Consider the following 20,066-nt stretch of genomic DNA (forward strand, 5'->3'; position numbering starts at 1 on the left):
TTTAGTTAGATGCTACAATTTAGATTTCAGTTTGAACACACCCCACCCAAATCTAACTCTCTCTGCACATGTTACATCTGCCCCACCTGCAGTGCAGCATGGTTTTGCCCATTAGTTTGCTTTTCTTGTTTGCTGACAAACCTGAATTAGGCCCATAGCTCGGTGCAGAAGCAAAGCGCGGAGATTATGCTGTCTCCTAGGTAAACAAGATCACAAAGAAAGAGTCATTGTCAATATTTGGTAAAGCAACAAAGTGGTAATGGGGGTCATTCCGAGTTGTTCGCTCGGTAAAAATCTTCGCATCGCAGCGATTTTCCGCTTAATGCGCATGCGCAATGTCCGCACTGCGACTGCGCCAAGTAAATTTGCTATGCACTTAGGAATTTTACTCACGGCATTTTCATCGTTCTGGCGATCGTAATGTGATTGACAGGAAATGGGTGTTACTGGGCGGAAACAGGCCGTTTTATGGGCGTGTGGGAAAAAACGCTACCGTTTCCGGAAAAAACGCAGGAGTGGCTGGAGAAACGGGGGAGTGTCTGGGCGAACGCTGGGTGTGTTTGTGACGTCAAACCAGGAACGACAAGCAGTGAAATGATCGCAGATGCCGAGTAAGTCTAGAGCTACTCAGAAACTGCTACGAGGTGTGTAATCGCAATATTGCGAATACATCGTTCGCAATTTTAAGATGCTAAGATTCACTCCCAGTAGGCGGCGGCTTAGCATGAGCAAATCTGCTAAAATCCACTTGCGAGCGAACAACTCGGAATGACCCCCAATGTTGTGTGCACTATACCAATCACTTCACTGATCAGATTAAATACTCCGATCCCTGGAGCCTTTATCCGATCAGTATGACCCTCGTACACTCTGATATGGAAATAGCTCAGTGAGTGTGTATGTATGTGTATAGTGTACACACACAAGCTAGGTGTAGGGTATTGGTGCAGGCAGGTCACGTGTATGACTCCCGTTTCTCCAGCCCTGGGTAGGTAGCAACTTGTGCGGGCACAGGCAGGTAGCTGACATTCTAGGGCACAAGGCGGGTTTCAGTGACTGAGCAGCAGCAGTGAGGCTTAGACCTCCTGATCCCATGATGCGGCTCCTCTATATGAATGGGAGTTCGGCACCGGATATTTTAAACAGCACATAATGCGGCCATACATCAACGTCGCGATTCCCTAATGCCGATTGGAAGCAAAACCACTTCGATGTTAGGTGATCCATCAAAGAACCTGGGAAATTCAGCGGAGCTCAAAACATTTTTGGACGGAATCTGCGAACTAGGGATTTCCAACATGTTGGATTTTTATGATCCCGGCATCGGTAGGGATTGGACCTCATGACCCCCTAGCCCAGTGGTTCCCAAACTTTTTTGAATCACGACACCCTAGAGTACTCCTAGGCCAAAAGTTTCTTACAGAGATGTCATTCTTAGGTTCAGTTATGTGGTCAGGGACAGGATTTTTCTCTGTTTGTCCATATATTTTATTATTGGCAGTCATAAACACTGGTTTTGCCTATTTCATTAACCCTAAATAATTTGAATTGATCCTGGACTACCAATGCAAGTCAGCCCTGAAAGTGCCCTGAGGCAGTGCCGTAACTAGACATTTTAGTGCTGTGTGCAAGAAATGGCATCAGTGCCCCCCCCTCCTCCCTAGGGACATGGCTTCATGGGGAAGGGGTGTGGCCACAAAATAATACCAATTCATATTACGGTGCACAGTAGTCTCCATTATTCAAATTATGCCACACAGTAGCACCACTACACCAGGAGAGCCCTTTTTACACATTACGGCAGACAGCGTCCCCTTTTTACACATTACGGCAGACAGCGTCCCCTTTCTACACATTACGGCAGAGTCCCCTTTTTACACATTACAGCAGACAGTCCCCCTTTTTACACATACGGCAGACAGCGTCCCCTTTTTACACATTACGGCAGACAGGGTCCCCTTTTTTTACACATGACGGCAGACAGCGTCCCCTTTTTACGCATTACGGCAGACAGCGTCCCCTTTCTACACATTACGGCAGACAGAGTCCCCTTTTTTACACATTACGGCAGACAGCGTCCCCTTTTTTACACATTACAGCAGACAGTCCCCCTTTTTACACATTACGGCAGACAGCGTCACCTTTTTACACATTACGGCAGACAGCGTCACCTTTTTACACATTACGGCAGACAAAGTCCCCTTCTTTACACATTACGGCAGACAGTTCCCCTTTTTACACATTACGGCAGACAGCGGCACCTTTTCACACATTACAGCAGACAGCTTCCCCCTTTTTTACACATTACGGCAGACAGCGTCACCTTTTTACACATTACGGCAGACAGAGCCCCCTTTTTACACATTACAGCAGACAGCGTCACCTTTTTACACATTATGGCAGACAGTGTCACCTTTTTTACACATTACGGCAGACAGCGTCCCTACACATTACGGCAGACAGTTCCCTTTTTTACACATTACGGCAGACAGCGTCCCCTTTTTACACATTACAGCAGACAGCATCACCTTTTTTACACATTACGGCAGACAGCGTCCCCTTTTTTACACATTACAGCAGACAGTCCCCCTTTTTACACATTACGGCAGACAGCGTCACCTTTTTACACATTACGGCAGACAGAGTCCCCTTTTTTACACATTACAGCAGACAGTCCCCCTTTTTACACATTATGGCAGACAGTGTCACCTTTTTACACATTACGGGTCTATGTGTGTCAGTGTGTGGGTGCTCTGTTTACAGTGCATTGTGTGTGAGTGTGGGGTTGGAGAAAGCTCTTCTTACATGTGGGCTGGAGCCAGGAAATAGAGCAGGTCACAGAGAGCAGCAAAGCCGGCCAGCCCCCCTCCCTCTTACCTAGGCCTACTGACTGGCGCTGGTGTCCGGGATCAGCATCTGAGGAGCAGGTAGAAGAGCTGTTCCTCCTCTGTCATAATGTACTCTGCAGCGCCAAACACCGTGCGGGGAGAGAGTGCCAACAGAAGCCGGGAAGCTAAGCTCGTCGTCGCACCTTGCAGAAATAAACTCAAGGAGGCGGAGCTGAAAGCATTTCCCTGACAGCGGAGCAATTACAGAGAGGCCGGCTCTGACGAACGCGATGCCCGGCCTCTCACTGTGCTGCATGTGGCTGGGTTATTTCATAGTGGACGGCAGCCGCGGCACCCAGCAACTTTATTCCTGATTCGGCCAGTGTAGGGAGGAGGAGCACGGCCACCAAGGATAGGATGGGGCCAGTTTACCAGCAAGTCATGGAGACAGTGCAGCAGTACTGCTGCTGATCTCCATTAAAAAAAAAAGAAAAAAAAAGGGCCAGCAGCAATCACTGACAGGCTGGCCAGTCGGGAGCACACAGCGCACTATGCGCTCCCACCGCAAGTGCGCTGTGTGCAAGGCACACTTAGCACATACCTAGTTACGGCTCTGCCCTGAGGAACCCAAAGGGTGTCACGGCACGCAGTTTGAGAAACACTGCGCTAGCTTTACGGTTTTGTACTGGGGAGTGGACTTCAGTTAACAGTCCTTTATTAAGAAACGGATTTACCCCCATGAAAAACAGCGCTGGCTCAGGTAGAGAGAAACTTAGTAAGATTGATCCCATAGTTAGTAGTGCAGCTTTAATGAACCACTAAACCTAAAATAACTAATAATATCAATGTCTGATATATTTGTAAACTTAGGTCCATATGGCAATTTTCACTTCCATGCTTTTGCCAGGCATTTTTAAAATAAAAATGTTCACAGAACATTATCCTTTATTATAAAGACAAATCAGGATGGAAGTTTTATAAGTAAGAATTGTGGAGGAATAGATTATAACTAACAGCAGAATTTACTTTCAGTAGTTCCATTGTAGCTATACTGTACATTAGTCTCTCTGTTTGCAACGAATCTCTGAACACGCACCACCCTGCAGAGGCTGTAGTTGTCCCCACACGGCCGCCCTCCCTGAAGTCATTACCTGTATGCAAATTCTCTCTTAGAGTCCTTCAACCTCAAGTGGAGATGCAACTGAAGGCCTAATTCAGAGGTGGACGCAAATCCTCTCTTTGGGGGTCATTTAGACCTGGCCGCTAATGCGACCCACAGCACAGTTTGCAGATGGAGGCAAACTGCGCATGGTCAGTGGCTGCATTGCGGCTGCATGGGCACAAACATTGTGGTCGCATCCCCGATGGAAGCAACCACAATGTGATTGACAGCGGCTGGCGTTCGTGGGACCGCAACGTGGGGGAGGCAGGGCGGGCCAACCGGGGGCAGGCCGGGACCATTTTTGGTGCGGCTGCATGAAGTTACACGCAGCCGCTCCAATAAAAACAAAAAGGCGGCAGGCTTGACAGTGCAGCCGGGCTGCGCTGCCAGGGGTCAACCTTAGTTCCGATGCGTCTGCAGTCTAATTGCGGATGCATCGGGAGGCGTGCTGGGCGGCCTTGCCCTGTGCTGGGTGGCCCCCAGCATACACAGCCAGATCTGCGTCCATCTCTGAATGAGCTCCTTTGTATGCAGTAGAACTGAGAAGATATACTAATGCTGCAGCCTCTTTTTTACAGAGGCGCCGACCGCTGACTTCTCAAATCCACTGCTTGAATACAAAGATGCAACATCAGATGCACATCGGTCGCACCATTGAGCTTCTGCCCAACCCTATGGTTTATCAGAATGTCTGTCAGAACTAAGACGGAGTTGTTGACTTCAACATGCCCCAGAAGAGGTTGCAACAAGCCTGCGTTTGACTCAGCAACCTCCCACCCACCCCCCACCCCCACCGTTACCTCTTGTCATGTTAAATACAGAAAGGAGGATTACAAATTATATGGGATCTAAGGTGTGGTGATTACCTGCAGGAATAATCACCAATAATGTTTTCAAGTGACTATATATATATAATTATATATATATATATATATATATAAATAATATTTTGTATTATTTTAGCCTAGATGTGACAAAATGGCTGACAGGCAATGTCCTGCATTTAACCTCCATACATCCAGGCTGGGGGAGATCTGCAGACCATAAAGTATGAGATGTGCAATGACCAGACCAGAGGTTATAAGTACTGATAAGAGGGAGAATCATAGTTGCGAGAGCAGCCAGTCGGCTCAGCAGGGGGGCGGGCATGCCGGGCAGTGAGCTGATGTGAGGAGGGGGCGGACCGGAGGCGGCACGGGGGCGGCCGGAGGCGGGTCAGAGGAGGGACGGGGCGTGGCTGCTGGATCGCGTCATGCAAGCCATGCCCCCCACTGTGCAATGCCGCAATTACCGGCATTATACAGTGGGGGGCGTGGCTTGCATGACGCGATTCAACAAGAATCGCATCATCGCCTGCCCGGACTGCCCACTTCACTCGCTAAGTGGGCAGCCGGGCAGGGGGGGACCCCTGTAATCGGGAGACTTGCCTGCTCTTCCAGGGGGCCGGGAGGGTCACCCGATTTTCGGGAGCCTCCCGGCCATTCCGGGAGAGTAGGCAAGTATGGGGAGAATTGTATATTGTCCAAAATATAAATTATCTGTAGCCTGGATCCTGACATGATCATTGTAGCCTATGATGGGAACTTTACGGTCTGCGGTTAACTGCAAGGTTAATTGGGGTCACTTTCATGGTGTGTGTGTTTTGTTTTTATTTGGGTATTTTTGTTGTTGTAGAACCACAGGTACCAGCGGGCCCGTTATTTCCACGCATGCTGGTACTTGTGGTTCTCCAAGTACCAGCTTGCGGGGGAGGCTTGCTGGGACTTGTAGTTCTACGACAAAAAAAATATTCTTTTTTTACACAAAGGCTATCAGCCCCCCATCCACCGCCCAGGGATGGGGGGACAGCCTCGGGCTTCACCCCTGGTCCTTGGGTGCCTGGAGGGGGGGACCCTTGATTTAAGGGGTCCCCACTCCTCCAGGGAACCCCGACCAGGGGTGACTAGTTGGGGCGGTAATGCCACGATCGCAGGGACCTATATAAAAGTGTCCCCCGGCTGTGGCATTATCTTCTCGGCTAGTGGAGCCCAGTGCTGGTTTTAAAAATACGGGGGACCCCTACGTCTTTTGTCCCCCATATTTATGGAATCAGGACTGGCCCAAGAGCCCGGTGCTGGTTGACTAAATACGGGGGAACCCCAGGTAATTTTCTCCAACGTCCTAGTGGATGCTGGGGACTCTGTAAGGACCATGGGGAATAGACGGGCTCCGCAGGAGACATGGGCACTTTAAGAAAGAATTTAGATTCTGGTGTGCTCTGGCTCCTCCCTCTATGTCCCTCCTCCAGACCTGAGTTTGAATCTGTGCCCGGACGAGCTGGGTGCTGTTCAGTGAGCTCTCCTGAGCTTGCTGTAAGAAAGTATTTTGTTAGGTTTTTTTATTTTCAGGGAGCTCTGCTGGCAACAGACTCCCTGCATCGTGGGACAGAGGGGAGAGAAGCAGCCCTACTCTCTGAAGATAGGTCCTGCTTCTTAGGCTACTGGACACCATTAGCTCCAGAGGGATCGTACACAGGATCTCACCCTCGTCGTCCGATCCCAAAGCCGCGCCGCCGTCCCCCTCGCAGAGCCGGAAGACAGAAGCCGGGTGAGTATGAGAAGCAAAGAAGACTTCGAAATAGGCGGCAGAAGACTCCGTTCTTCACATGAGGTAACGCACAGCACTGCAGTTGTGCGCCATTGCTCCATACACACCTCACATACTCCGGTCACTGTAAGGGTGCAGGACGCAGGGGGGGCGCCCTGGGCAGCATATGGACCTCTGTTGGCAAAAGTAGACATATATACAGTACAGTTGGGCACTGTATATATGTATGAGCCCCCGCCAAAAAGATATGTATTTCAGCGGGACAGAAGCCCGCCGTCGAGGGGGCGGGGCTTCTCCCTCAGCACTCACCAGCGCCATTTTTTCTCCACTGCTCCGCTGAGAAGAAGCTCCCCATGCTCTCTCCTGCAGATCACGGTAGGAAAAGGGTAAAAAGAGAGGGGGGGCACATAATTAGGCACTAAAAACACAAATACAGCAGCTACTGGGTTAACATTAAGTTACTGTGTTATTCCTGGGTTATATAGCGCTGGGGTGTGTGCTGGCATACTCTCTCTCTGTCTCACCAAAGGGCCTTGTGGGGGAACTGTCTTCAAAAAGGGCATTCCCTGTGTGTGGTGTGTCGGTACGCTTGTGTCGACATGTCTGATGAGGAAGGCTATGTGGAAGCAGAGCGGGAGCAAATGAATGTGGTGTCTCTGCCGACGGCACCGACACCTGATTGGATGGATATGTGGAAGGTTTTAAATGATAATGTTAATTCCTTACATAAAAGGTTGGAAAAAGCTGAAGCCTCAGGACAGTCAGGGTCCCAACCCATGCCTGATCCTATGTCGCAGAGGCCGACAGGGTCTCAGAAGTGCCCACTATCCCAAATTATTGACACGGATACCGACATGGATTCTGATTCCAGTGTCGATTACGATGATGCAAGGTTACAGCCCTTACAGAGCCAGAAGACAGAAGAGGTCCGGAAAATCGGCGGCAGAAGACGTCCTGTCTTCAACAAGGTAGCGCACAGCACTGCAGCTGTGCGCCATTGCTCTCAGCACACTTCACACTCCGGTCACTGAGGGTGCAGGGCGCTGGGGGGGGGCGCCCTGAGACGCAATAAAAACAACTTGGATGGCAAAAAATGCATCACATATAGCTCCTGGGCTATATGGATGAATTTAACCCCTGCCAGAATACACAGAAAAACGGGAGATAAGGCCGCCGAGAAGGGGGCGGAGCCTATCTCCTCAGCACACTGGCGCCATTTTCCCTCACAGCTCCGTTGGAGGGAAGCTCCCTGGCTCTCCCCTGCAGTCACTACACTACAGAAACGGTTAAAAAAGAGAGGGGGGCACTAATTACGCGCAGTATTAAAAATACAGCAGCTATAAGGGGAAAAACACTTATATAAGGTTATCCCTGTATATAAATAGCGCTCTGGTGTGTGCTGGCAAACTCTCCCTCTGTCTCCCCAAAGGGCTAGTGGGGTCCTGTCCTCTATCAGAGCATTCCCTGTGTGTGTGCTGTGTGTCGGTACGTTTGTGTCGACATGTATGAGGAGAAAAATGATGTGGAGACGGAGCAGATTGCCTGTAATAGTTCAACCTGAGTGGATGAACTGTTGGAAGGAATTATGTGACAGTGTCAGCTCTGTATAAAAGACAGTGGTTGACATGAGACAGCCGGCTACTCAGCTTGTGCCTGTCCAGACGTCTCATAGGCCGTCAGGGGCTCTAAAGCGCCCGTTACCTCAGATGGCAGATATAGACGCCGACACGGATACTGACTCCAGTGTCGACGGTGAAGAGACAATTGTGACTTCCAGTAGGGCCACACGTTACATGATTGAGGCAATGAAATTTTTTTACACATTTCTGATAATACGAGTACCACCAAAAAGGGGTATTATGTTCGGTGAGGAAAAACTACCTGTAGTTTTCCTGAATCTGAGAAATTAAATGAGGTGTGTGATGATGCGTGGGTTTCCCCCGATAACAACTGATAATTTCTAAAATGTTATTGGCATTATATCCTTTCCCGCCAGAGGTTAGGGTGCGTTGGGAAACACCCCCTTGGGTGGATAAAGCGCTCACACGCTTGTAAGAACAAGGGCTCTACCCTCTCCTGAGATGGCCGCCCTTAAGGATCCTGCTGATAGAAAGCAGGAGGGTATCCTAAAATGTATTTACACACATACTGGTGTTATACTGCGACCAGAAATCGCCTCAGCCTGGATGTGCAGTGCTGGGTTGGCGTGGTCGGATTCCATGACTGAAAATATTGATACCCTAGATAGGGACAGTATATTATTGCCTATAGAGCATTTAAAAGATGCATTTCTATATATGCGTGATGCACAGCGGAATATTTGCCGACTGGCATCAAGTCTAAGTGCGTTGTCCATTTCTGCCAGTAGAGGGTTATGGACACGACAGTGGTCAGGTGATGCGGATTCCAAACGGCATTTGGAAGTATTGCCTTATTAAGGGGAGGAGTTATTTGGGGTCGGTCTTTCAGACCTGGTGGCCACGGCAACAGCTGGGAAATCCACGTTTGTACCCCAGGTCGCCTCTCAACATAAGAAGACGCCGTATTATCAGGCGCAGTCTTTTCGTGGGCAAGCGGGCAAAAGGTTCCTCATTTCTGCCCCGTGACAGAGGGAGAGGAAAAAGGCTGCAGAAATCAGCCAGTTCCCAGGAACAAAAGCCCTCTCCCGCCTCTGCCAAGCCCTCAGTATGACGCTGGGGCTTTACAAGCAGAATCAGGCACGGTGGGGGCCCGTCTCAATGAATTTCAGCGCGCAGTGGGCTCACTCGCAAGTAGACCCCTGGATCCTTCAGGTGATATCTCAGGGGTACAAATTGGAATTCGAGACGTCTCCCCCTCGCCGTTTCCTAAAGTCGGCTTTACCGATGTCTCCTTCTGACAGGGAGGCAGTTTTGGAAGCCATTCACAAGCTGTATTCCCAGCAGGTGATAATCAGGGTACCCCTCCTGCAACAGGGAACGGGGTATTATTCCACACTGTTGTGGTACCGAAGCCGGACGGCTCGGTGAGACCGATTCTAAATCTAAAATCTTGAACACTTACATACGGAGGTTCAAATTCAAGATTGAGTCACTCAGAGCAGTGATTGCGAACCTGGAAGAAGGGGACTACATGATGTCTCGGGACATCAAGGATGCTTACCTTCATGTCCCAATTTACCCTTCTCACCAAGGGTACCTCAGGTTTATGGTACAGAACTGTCACTATCAGTTTCAGACGCTGCCGTATGGATGGTCCACGGCACCCCGGGTCTTTACCAAGGTAATGGCCGAAATGATGATACTCCTTCGAAGGAAGGGAATTTTAGTTATCCCTTACTTGGACGATTCCCTGATAAGGGTAAGATCCAGGGAACAGTTGGAGGTCGGTGTAGCACTATCTCAGGTAGTTTGCGGCAGCACGATTGGATTCTCAATATTCCAAAATCGCAGGTGATTCCGACGACTCGTCGTCTGTTCCTAGGGATGATCCTGGACACAGTCCAGAAAAAGGTGTTTCTCCCGGAGGAGAAAGTCAGGGAGTTATCCGAGCTAGTCGGGAACCTCCTATAACCGAGCCAAGTCTCAGTACATCAATGAAAGGGTTCTGGGAAAAATGGTGGCTTCCTAAGAAGCAATCCCATTCGGCAGATTCCACGCAAGAACTTTCCAGTGGGACCTGCTGGACAAATGGTCCGGGTCGCATCTTCAGATGCATCAGCGGATAACCCTGTCACCAAGCACAAGGGTGTCTCTCCTGTAGTGGTTGCAGAGTGCTCATCTTCTAGAGGGCCGCAGATTCGACATTCAGGACTGGGTCCTGGTGACCACGGATGCCAGCCTGCGAGGCTGGGGAGCAGTCACACAGGGAAGGAATTTCCAGAGCTTATGGTCAAGCCTGGAGACATCACTTCACATAAATATCCTGAAGCTAAGGGCCATTTAAAATGCTCTAAGCTCAGCAAGACCTCTGCTTCAAGGTCACCCGGAGTTGATCCATTCGGACAACATCACGGCAGTCACCCACGTAAACAGACAGGGTGACACAAGAAGCAGGAGGGCAATGGCAGAAGCTGCAAGGATTCTTCGCTGGGCGGAAAATCATGTGATAGCACTGTCAGCAAGTGGGGACTTCACCCAGAAGTCTTCCACATGTTTATAAAACTCGACAAGTATTGCACCGGGTCATGGGACCCTCCGGCAATAGCTGTAGACGCTCTGGTAACACAGTGGGTGTACCAGTCAGTGTATGTGTTCCCTCCTCTGCCTCTCATACCCAAGGTACTGAGAATTATAAGATGGAGAGGAGTAAGCACTATATTCGGGCTCCGGATTGGCCAAGAAGGACTTGGTAACCGGAACCTCAAGAGATGCTCACGGAGGATCCGTGGCCTCTACCTCTAAGAAGGGACCTGCTCCAGCAAGGACCCTGTCTGTTCCAAGACTTACCGCGACTGCGTTTGACGGCATGGCGGTTGAACGCCGGATCCTGAAGGAGAAAGGCATTCCGGATGAAGTCATTCCTATCCTGATCAAAGCCAGGAAAGATATAACCGCAAAACATTATCACCGCATTTGGCGAAAATATATTGCGTGGTGCGAGGCCAGTAAGGCCCCGACGGAGGAATTTTCAACTAGGTCGATTCCTACATTTCCTGCAAACAGGAGTGTGTATGGGCCTGAAATGGGGGTCCATTAAGGTTCAAATTTCGGCCCTGTCAATTTTCTTCCAAAAAGAACTAGCTTCAGTCCCTGAAGTTCAGACGTTTGTGAAAGGGGTACTGTATATACAGCCTCCTTTTGTGCCCCCAGTGGCACCTTGGGATCTAAATGTAGTTTTTGGGTTCCAAAAGTCACATTGGTTTGAACCACTTAAATATGTGGAGTTAAAATATCTCACATGGAAAGTGGTCATGCTGTTGGCCCTGGCCAGGCTTGCCTACCCTCCCGCATTCAGCGGGAGGCTTCCGATTTTTAAAAGAGCCTCCCGCTGCCCCGCATACCTTGTCCGCCCTCCCGGATTTTAAGGTCCGTCATTAAAAATCTGGACTGCGCATGCGCAAGTCCAGGGAGACGGGGGGCGGGGCCTGCACGGGAGACTTCAGGCAGCCACCGCAGGGTTGTGTGCAGCGTCAGCGTCAGCCGTCCTGCTGTGCACACTGAGAGGCCGTCTGAAGCAGTGTTTTGCTTCCCTGTGCCTAGCCCCTCCCACCTCACTCAGCAGCGTGTACCAGCACCACAAGCAGCAGCACTGGCTTTCCTCTCACTGCTCTTCGGCTCTCACTGGGTGTTCCTGCACTGTGCTGCCCTCCCACACAGCTCCCAGTCCATACAGGAAGGAGCAAGATTGCCAGGTGGGTGCAGGGCTGCAGAGTGTCATGGGGGTGGGGGGTGTAATGTGGCACTGCGTGTAATATTGCACTGGCTGTAATATGGGGGTAGGGCTGTGTATAATAGTATGTAATCTGGTACATGGTGTAATATGGGGGAGGGGGGTATGTATTCTGTTTGTAATGTGCTGGGTGTAATATGGGAGGGGCTGTGTATAATGTAATGTACTGGGTGTAATATGGGAGAGGGGGCCTGTATATAATGTAATGTGCTGGGTGTAATATGGGGGGGCTGTGTATAATGTCATGTGCTGGGTGTAATATGGGGGGGCTGTGTATAATGTGCTGGGTGTAATATGGGGGAGGGGACCTGTATATAATGTAATGTGCTGGGTGTAATATGGGGGGGGGCTGTGTATAATGTCATGTGCTGGGTGTAATATGGGGGGCTGTGTATAATGTGCTGGGTGTAATATGGGGGAGGGGACCTGTATATAATGTAATGTGCTGGGTGTAATATGGGGGGGCTGTGTATAATGTGCTGGGTGTAATATGGGGGAGGGGACCTGTATATAATGTAATGTGCTGGGTGTAATATGGGGGGCCGTGTATAATGTCATGTGCTGGGTGTAATATTGGGGGGGGGGGGCTGTGTATAATGTGCTGGGTGTATTATGGGGGTTGGCTGTGTATAATGTCATGTGCTGGGTGTAATATGGGGGGCTGTGTATAATGTCATGTGCTGGGTGTAATATGGGGGGCTGTGTATAATGTGCTGGGTGTATTATGGGGGTTGGCTGTGTATAATGTCATGTGCTGGGTGTAATATGGGGGGCTGTGTATAATGTCATGTGCTGGGTGTAATGGGGGGGGGCTGTGTATAATGTGCTGGGTGTATTATGGGGGTTGGCTGTGTATAATGTCATGTGCTGGGTGTAATATGGGGGGCTGTGTATAATGTCATGTGCTGGGTGTAATGGGGGGGGGGCTGTGTATAATGTGCTGGGTGTATTATGGGGGTTGGCTGTGTATAATGTCATGTGCTGGGTGTAATATGGGGGGCTGTGTATAATGTCATGTGCTGGGTGTAATGGGGGGGGCTGTGTATAATGTGCTGGGTGTATTATGGGGGTTGGCTGTGTATAATGTCATGTGCTGGGTGTAATATGGGGGGCTGTGTATAATGTCCTGTGCTGGGTGTAATATGGGGAGGTTGGGATTGGGTGACCGGCGGTTGGGATCCCATCGTTCAGCATACCGACGCCAGGGTCCTGGCTGCCAGAGTGCCGGCAGTGGGGTGAGCGCAACAAAGCTCCTTGCTTGCTCGCTGCGCTCGCCACAGGTTCTATTCCAAGTCTATGGGTTTTGTGGACACCCACGAGTGGGAACAGTCCCTGTTAGTCGGAATGCAGACTGTCGGGATTTCCAGCGGTTAGGATGCCGACCGCAGGTAACATGATTACATCCCATATGGAGGAGCTGTGTGCGCTATGTGTAATGTGGTACTGGGTGTAATATGGGGGGGGGGGGGGGGGAGCTGTGTATAATGCAATGTAATCTGATACTGGGTGTAATATGGGGGGGGGGGGGGCTGTGTATGTTTATGTCATAACTCCCAAATGTCCTGATTTTGGCTGGACAGTCTAGTTTTTCGCGGACTGTACCGCTGTCCCACCCACAGAAGCCAGCAGACGCACCGGAAGGAGCACAAGACGCCAGCACGGAGAATACGCGTCCAGCTGCAAGGAGACCAGCCACGCACAGACCGCTCAACACAGCACAGCACCCGGCATCACAGACGCCTGTCACGGATCCACAATATACAGGTAGATTACAGGGACAGTTAGCGTGTGAGGGTTGTTGAATGGCAAAAAATGGACTCCAGCAATTATTCATATAAACATTGATTTTATTCATTTTTTAAATGTATTTATTTCATTTTTATTTATTTAATTTTAATATTTTGTTTTTTTCTTCTTTTAATCTCTATTCCTTTTTTAACGTTTATTCTTCTCTTTCCTCTTCTTAAATCTTCTTAAGGCATTGCTATTCACAGCGCTTTGTTTCCCATTTATCAGTGTCCCGCAGTTGGCAGACCCTCTCTCACGCTGCTATGCTTAGCAGAGCAGCAGTGAATAGACACTGTCCGCATGTGCACAGCGTCTATTCACCGGCAGAGAGGACGCAGGACATGACCAGCAACTCACAGAGTGCTGTTCATGCCCCCATAGTAACAAAAACAGGGGCATGGCTTGTAGTCGTGGCACTTCCTGTGAGGCCACACCTCTATCAACGAGGCCATACTCCTAATTTTGGGTGCGCGCCTACGGCGCGCACAGATGTCCCTCCAATATTGTAAAGTACTGGGTATAATATGGGAGAGGGGGTGTGTGTATAATGTAATGTATTATGGTGCTGTGTGTACTAGATGTAATACGTATATATACAGTATGTAAATATGGGTGCAGTAGTGTGTATGTGTATATATATATATATATATATATATATATATATACACTGTACACACACATACATATATACACAAACCCACACCAGTGTATGTAGATTTCATTTTTGTCCATCTCTTCTCACAAATGTCTCTCAAATGTACATGGTACATTAATATATCGTGCACCTACTGTATATTATTACTCTTTTTTTTTCTTTTTTCTTTTTTGCTGCTTTTAGTAGTATAGTTTTCACCTGCCATTGCAGGACACACCCCAGATTGCAATAAATACGCCCATAGGTGGAGCTAGAAATGCCCTTGGGGCGGAGCTAGAGACGTACCTCAACGGCGCATTCTGCTGCCGCTTGGAATCTCCCTGAAACTAGTTTTCAAAAGTAGGCAAGTATGGCCCTGGCCTGGGCCAGGTGCGTGTCAGAATTGGCGGCTTTATCCTGTAAAAGCCCTCATCTGATTTTCCATTCGGACAGGGCGGAATTGAGGACTTGTCCTCAGTTTCTCCCTAAGGTGGTTTTCAGCGTTTCACCTGAATCAACCTATTGTGGTGCCTGCGGCTACTAGGGACTTGGAGGACTCCAAGTTGCTAGACGTTGTCAGGGCCCTGGAAATATAGGTTTCCAGGACGGCTGGAGTCAGAAAATCTGACTCGTTGTTTATTCTGTATGCACCCAACAAGCTGGGTGCTCCTGCTTCTAAGCAGACTATTGCTCGTTGGATTTGTAGTACAATTCAGCTTGCACATTCTGTGGCAGGCCTGCCACAGACAAAATCTGTAAAAGCCAATTCCACAAGGAAGGTGGGCTCATCTTGGGCGGCTGCCCGAGGGGTCTTGGCTTTACAACTTTGCCGAGCAGCTACTTGGTCAGGAGCAAATACGTTTGTAAAATTCTACAAATTTGATACCCTGGCTGAGGAGGACCTGGAGTTCTCTCATTTGGTGCTGCAGAGTCATCCGCACTCTCCCGCCCGTTTGGGAGCTTTGGTATAATCCCCATGGTCCTTACGGAGTCCCCAGCATCCACTAGGACGTCAGAGAAAATAAGAATTTACTTACCGATAATTCTATTTCTCGTAGTCCGTAGTGGATGCTGGGCGCCCATCCCAAGTGCGGATTGTCTGCAATACTGGTACATAGTTATTGTTACCAAAAAAATCGGGTTATTGCTGTAGTGAGCCATCTTTTCTAGAGGCTCCTCTGTTATCATGCTGTTAACTGGGTTTAGATCACAAGTTATATGGTGTGATTGGTGTGGCTGGTATGAGTCTTACCCGGGATTCAAAATCCTTCCTTATTGTGTACGCTCGTCCGGGCACAGTATCCTAACTGAGGCTTGGAGGAGGGTCATAGGGGGAGGAGCCAGTGCACACCAGGTAGTTCTAAAGCTTTACTTTTGTGCCCAGTCTCCTGCGGAGCCGCTATTCCCCATGGTCCTTACGGAGTCCCCAGCATCCACTACGGACTACGAGAAATAGAATTATCGGTAAGTAAATTCTTATTATACACATTAAGGTACCTTACTGAGGCCGGCAATCGTGTCGGCTTGGGTGTGTAGTGCTGTAGCAGCATGGACGGATACCTTATCTGAGGAACTTGATACCTTAGACAAGGATACTATATTAATGACCCTGGGGCATATTAAAGACGCTGTCCTTTCTATGAGAGATGCTCAGAGAGACATTAGCCTACTAGGTTCTAGAATAAATGCTATGTCGATTTCTGCCAAAAGGGTCCTGTGGACTCGGCAATGGACAGGTGATGCCGACTCAAAAAGGCACATGGAGGTTTTACCTTACAAGGGTGAGGAATTGTTTGGGGAGGGTCTCTCGGACCTGGTCTCCACAGCTACGGCTGGAAAGTCAAATTTTTTGCCATATGTTTCCTCACAGCCTAAGAAAGCACCGTATTACCAAATGCAGTCCTTTCGATCACAGAAAAACAAGAAAGTCCGAGGTGCGTCTTTTCTTGCCAGGGGCAGGGGCAGAGGAAAGAAGCTGCACAACACAGCTAGTTCCCAGGAACAGAAGTCCTTCCCGGCTTCCACTAAATCCACCACATGACGCTGGGGCTCCACAGGCGGAGCTAGGCCCGGTGGGGGCGCGTCTCCGAAATTTCAGCCACAAGTGGGTTCACTCCCAGTTGGATCCCTGGGCAATAGATATTGTGTCTCAGGGATACAAGCTGGAATTCGAAGAGATGCCCCCTCACCGATACCTCAAATCGGCCCTGCCAGCTTCCCCCTTGGAGAGGGAAATAGTGTTAACTGCAATTCACAAATTGTATCTGCAACAGGTGGTGGTCAAGGTTCCCCTCCTTCAACAAGGAAAGGGTTATTATTCGACCATGTTTGTAGTACTGAAACCGGACGGTTCGGTCAGACCCATATTGAATTTAAAATCCCTGAACATGTACCTGAAAAGGTTCCGGTTCAAGATGGAATCGCTGAGAGCGGTCATTGCAAGCCTGGAAGGGGGGGATTTTATGGTGTCTCTGGACATAAAGGATGCATACCTTCATGTCCCCATTTATCCACCTCATCAGGCGTACCTCAGATTTGTGGTACAGGATTGTCATTACCAATTTCAGACGTTGCCGTTTGGTCTCTCCACGGCTCCGAGAATATTTACCAAGGTAATGGCGGAAATGATGGTGCTCCTGCGGAAGCAGGGGGTCACAATTATCCCATACTTGGACGATCTCCTCATAAAAGCGAGGTCAAGAGAGCAGTTGCTGATCAGCGTAGCACGTTCTCTGGAAGTGTTACGGCAACACGGCTGGATTCTAAATATTCCAAAGTCGCAGTTGGTTCCTACGACTCGTCTGCCTTTCCTGGGCATGATTCTGGACACAGACCAGAAAAGGGTTTATCTCCCGATAGAGAAAGCTCAGGAACTCATGACACTGGTCAGGGGCCTATTAAAACCAAAACAGGTGTCAGTGCATCACTGCACTCGAGTCCTAGGAAAGATGGTGGCATCATACGAGGCCATTCCCTTCGGCAGGTTCCATGCGAGGACCTTTCAATGGGACTTACTGGACAAATGGTCCGGATCACATCTTCAGATGCATCGGTTAATCACCCTATCCCCCAGAGCCAGGGTGTCTCTCCTGTGGTGGCTGCGGAGTGCTCACCTTCTCGAGGGCCGCAGATTCGGAATTCAGGACTGGGTCCTGGTTACCACGGATGCAAGCCTCCGAGGGTGGGGAGCAGTCACACAGGGAAGAAATTTCCAAGGTCTGTGGTCAAGTCAGGAGACTTGCCTTCACATCAACATCCTGGAACTAAGGGCCATATTCAACGCCCTACGTCAGGCAGAGACCCTGCTTCGCGGACAACCGGTTCTGATTCAGTCAGACAACATCACCGCTGTGACTCATGTAAACCGACAAGGCGGCACAAGGAGCAGGGTGGCGATGGTGGAAGCCACCAGAATTCTTCGCTGGGCGGAGAATCACGTCAGTGCACTGTCAGCAGTGTTCATCCCGGGAGTGGACAACTGGGAAGCAGACTTCCTCAGCAGGCACGACCTCCACCCGGGGGAGTGGGGACTTCATTAAGAAGTCTTCGAACACAGATTGCAAGTCAGTGGGAACTGCCACAGGTGGACATGATGGCATCCCGCCTCAACAAAAAACTACAGAGGTATTGCGCCAGGTCAAGGGACCCTCAGGCGATAGCTGTAAACGCCCTGGTAACACCGTGGGTGTTCCAGTCGGTCTATGTATTCCCTCCTCTTCCTCCCATACCAAAGGTGTTGAGAATCATAAGAAAAAGAGGAGTGAGAACAATACTCATTGTTCCGGATTGGCCAAGAAGGACTTGGTATCCAGATCTGCAAGAAATGCTCACGGAGGACCCGTGGCCTCTTCCTCTAAGACAGGACTTGTTGCAACAAGGGCCTTGTCTGTTCCAAGACTTACCGCGGCTGCGTTTGATGGCATGGCGGTTGAACGCCGGATCCTAGCGGAAAAAGGCATTCCGGATGAGGTCATTCCTATGCTGATAAAGGCTAGGAAGGACGTGACGGCTCAACATTATAACCGTATTTGGCGAAAATATGTTGCTTGGTGTGAGGCCAGGAATGCCCGTACGAAGGAATTCCAGCTGGGCCGTTTCCTTCACTTCCTACAGTCAGGAGTGACTTTGGGCCTAAAATTGGGTTCCATTAAGGTCCAGATTTCGGCCCTATCCATTTTCTTTCAAAAAGAGCTGGCTTCTCTACCTGAATTTCAGACGTTTGTGAAGGGAGTGCTGCATATTCAGCCCCCTTTTGTGCCCCCAGTGGCACCTTGGGATCTTAACGTGGTGTTGAGTTTCCTGAAATCCCACTGGTTTGAACCACTCAAAACGGTGGAATTTAAATATCTCACGTGGAAGGTGGTCATGCTACTGGCCTTGGCTTCGGCTAGGCGTGTGTCAGAATTGGCTGCTTTGTCACATAAAAGCCCCTATCTGGTTTTCCATGCGAATAGAGCAGAGTTGCGGACCCGTCCACAATTTCTGCCAAAGGTGGTTTCATCTTTTCATATAAACCAACCTATTGTGGTGCCTGTGGCTACTACTGACTTGGAGGATTCCGAGTTGCTTGATGTGGTCAGGGCTTTGAAGGTTTATGTAGCCAGAACGGCTAGGGTCAGGAAAACAGAATCTTTGTTTATCCTGTATGCTTCCAACAAGCTTGGTGCTCCTGCTTCAAAGCAGACTATTGCTCGCTGGATCTGTAACACGATTCAGCAGGCTCATTCTGCGGCTGGATTGCCGCTGCCAAAATCAGTTAAGGCCTATTCCACTCGGAAGGTGGGCTCTTCTTGGGTGGCTGCCCGAGGGGTCTCGGCATTACAGCTGTGCCGAGCGGCTACTTGGTCAGGTCAACACTTTTGCAAAGTTCTACAAGTTTGATACCCTGGCTGAGGAGGACCTTGTGTTTGCTCATTCGGTGCTGCAGAGTCATCCGCACTCTCCCGCACGTTTGGGAGCTTTGGTATAATCCCCATGGTCCTTACGGAGTCCCCAGCATCCACTAGGACGTTAGAGAAAATAAGATTTTACTTACCGGTAAATCTATTTCTCGTAGTCCGTAGTGGATGCTGGGCGCCCGTCCCAAGTGCGGACTTCTTCTGCAATACTTGTATATAGTTATTGCTGGAATAAGGGCTATGTTATTGTTGCATCAGGGTTGCACTGATGCTCTGTTGTTGTTCATACTGTTGACTGGGTAAGTTTATCACAAGTTATACGGTGTGATTGGTGTGGCTGGTATGAATCTTGCCCTGGATTTCCAAAATCCTTTCCTTGTACTGTCAGCTCTTCCGGGCACAGTTTCTCTAACTGAGGTCTGGAGGAGGGACATAGAAGGAGGAGCCAGAGCACACCAGAATCTAAATTCTTTCTTAAAGTGCCCATGTCTCCTGCGGAGCCCGTCTATTCCCCATGGTCCTTACGGAGTCCCTAGCATCCACTACGGACTACGAGAAATAGATTTACCGGTAAGTAAAATCTTATTTTTCCCCGGTATTTAAACAACCAGGGCCGGCTCAAAGAGCCTGAAGCTGGTTATGCTTAGGAGGGGGGACCCCACGCAAAAAATTTTTTTACATATTTGACCCATTCACACCTTTCCCACAGATAAGTATGCATGGATCTCACTGATCCGTGCATGACTATCTGAACACGCCACCAAAAAGCAGGTCTATTTTAAAACTGCTTTTTTTTTACG

Source organism: Pseudophryne corroboree, chromosome 8 (assembly GCF_028390025.1).
Source record: "Pseudophryne corroboree isolate aPseCor3 chromosome 8, aPseCor3.hap2, whole genome shotgun sequence".
Taxonomy (NCBI): domain Eukaryota; kingdom Metazoa; phylum Chordata; class Amphibia; order Anura; family Myobatrachidae; genus Pseudophryne; species Pseudophryne corroboree.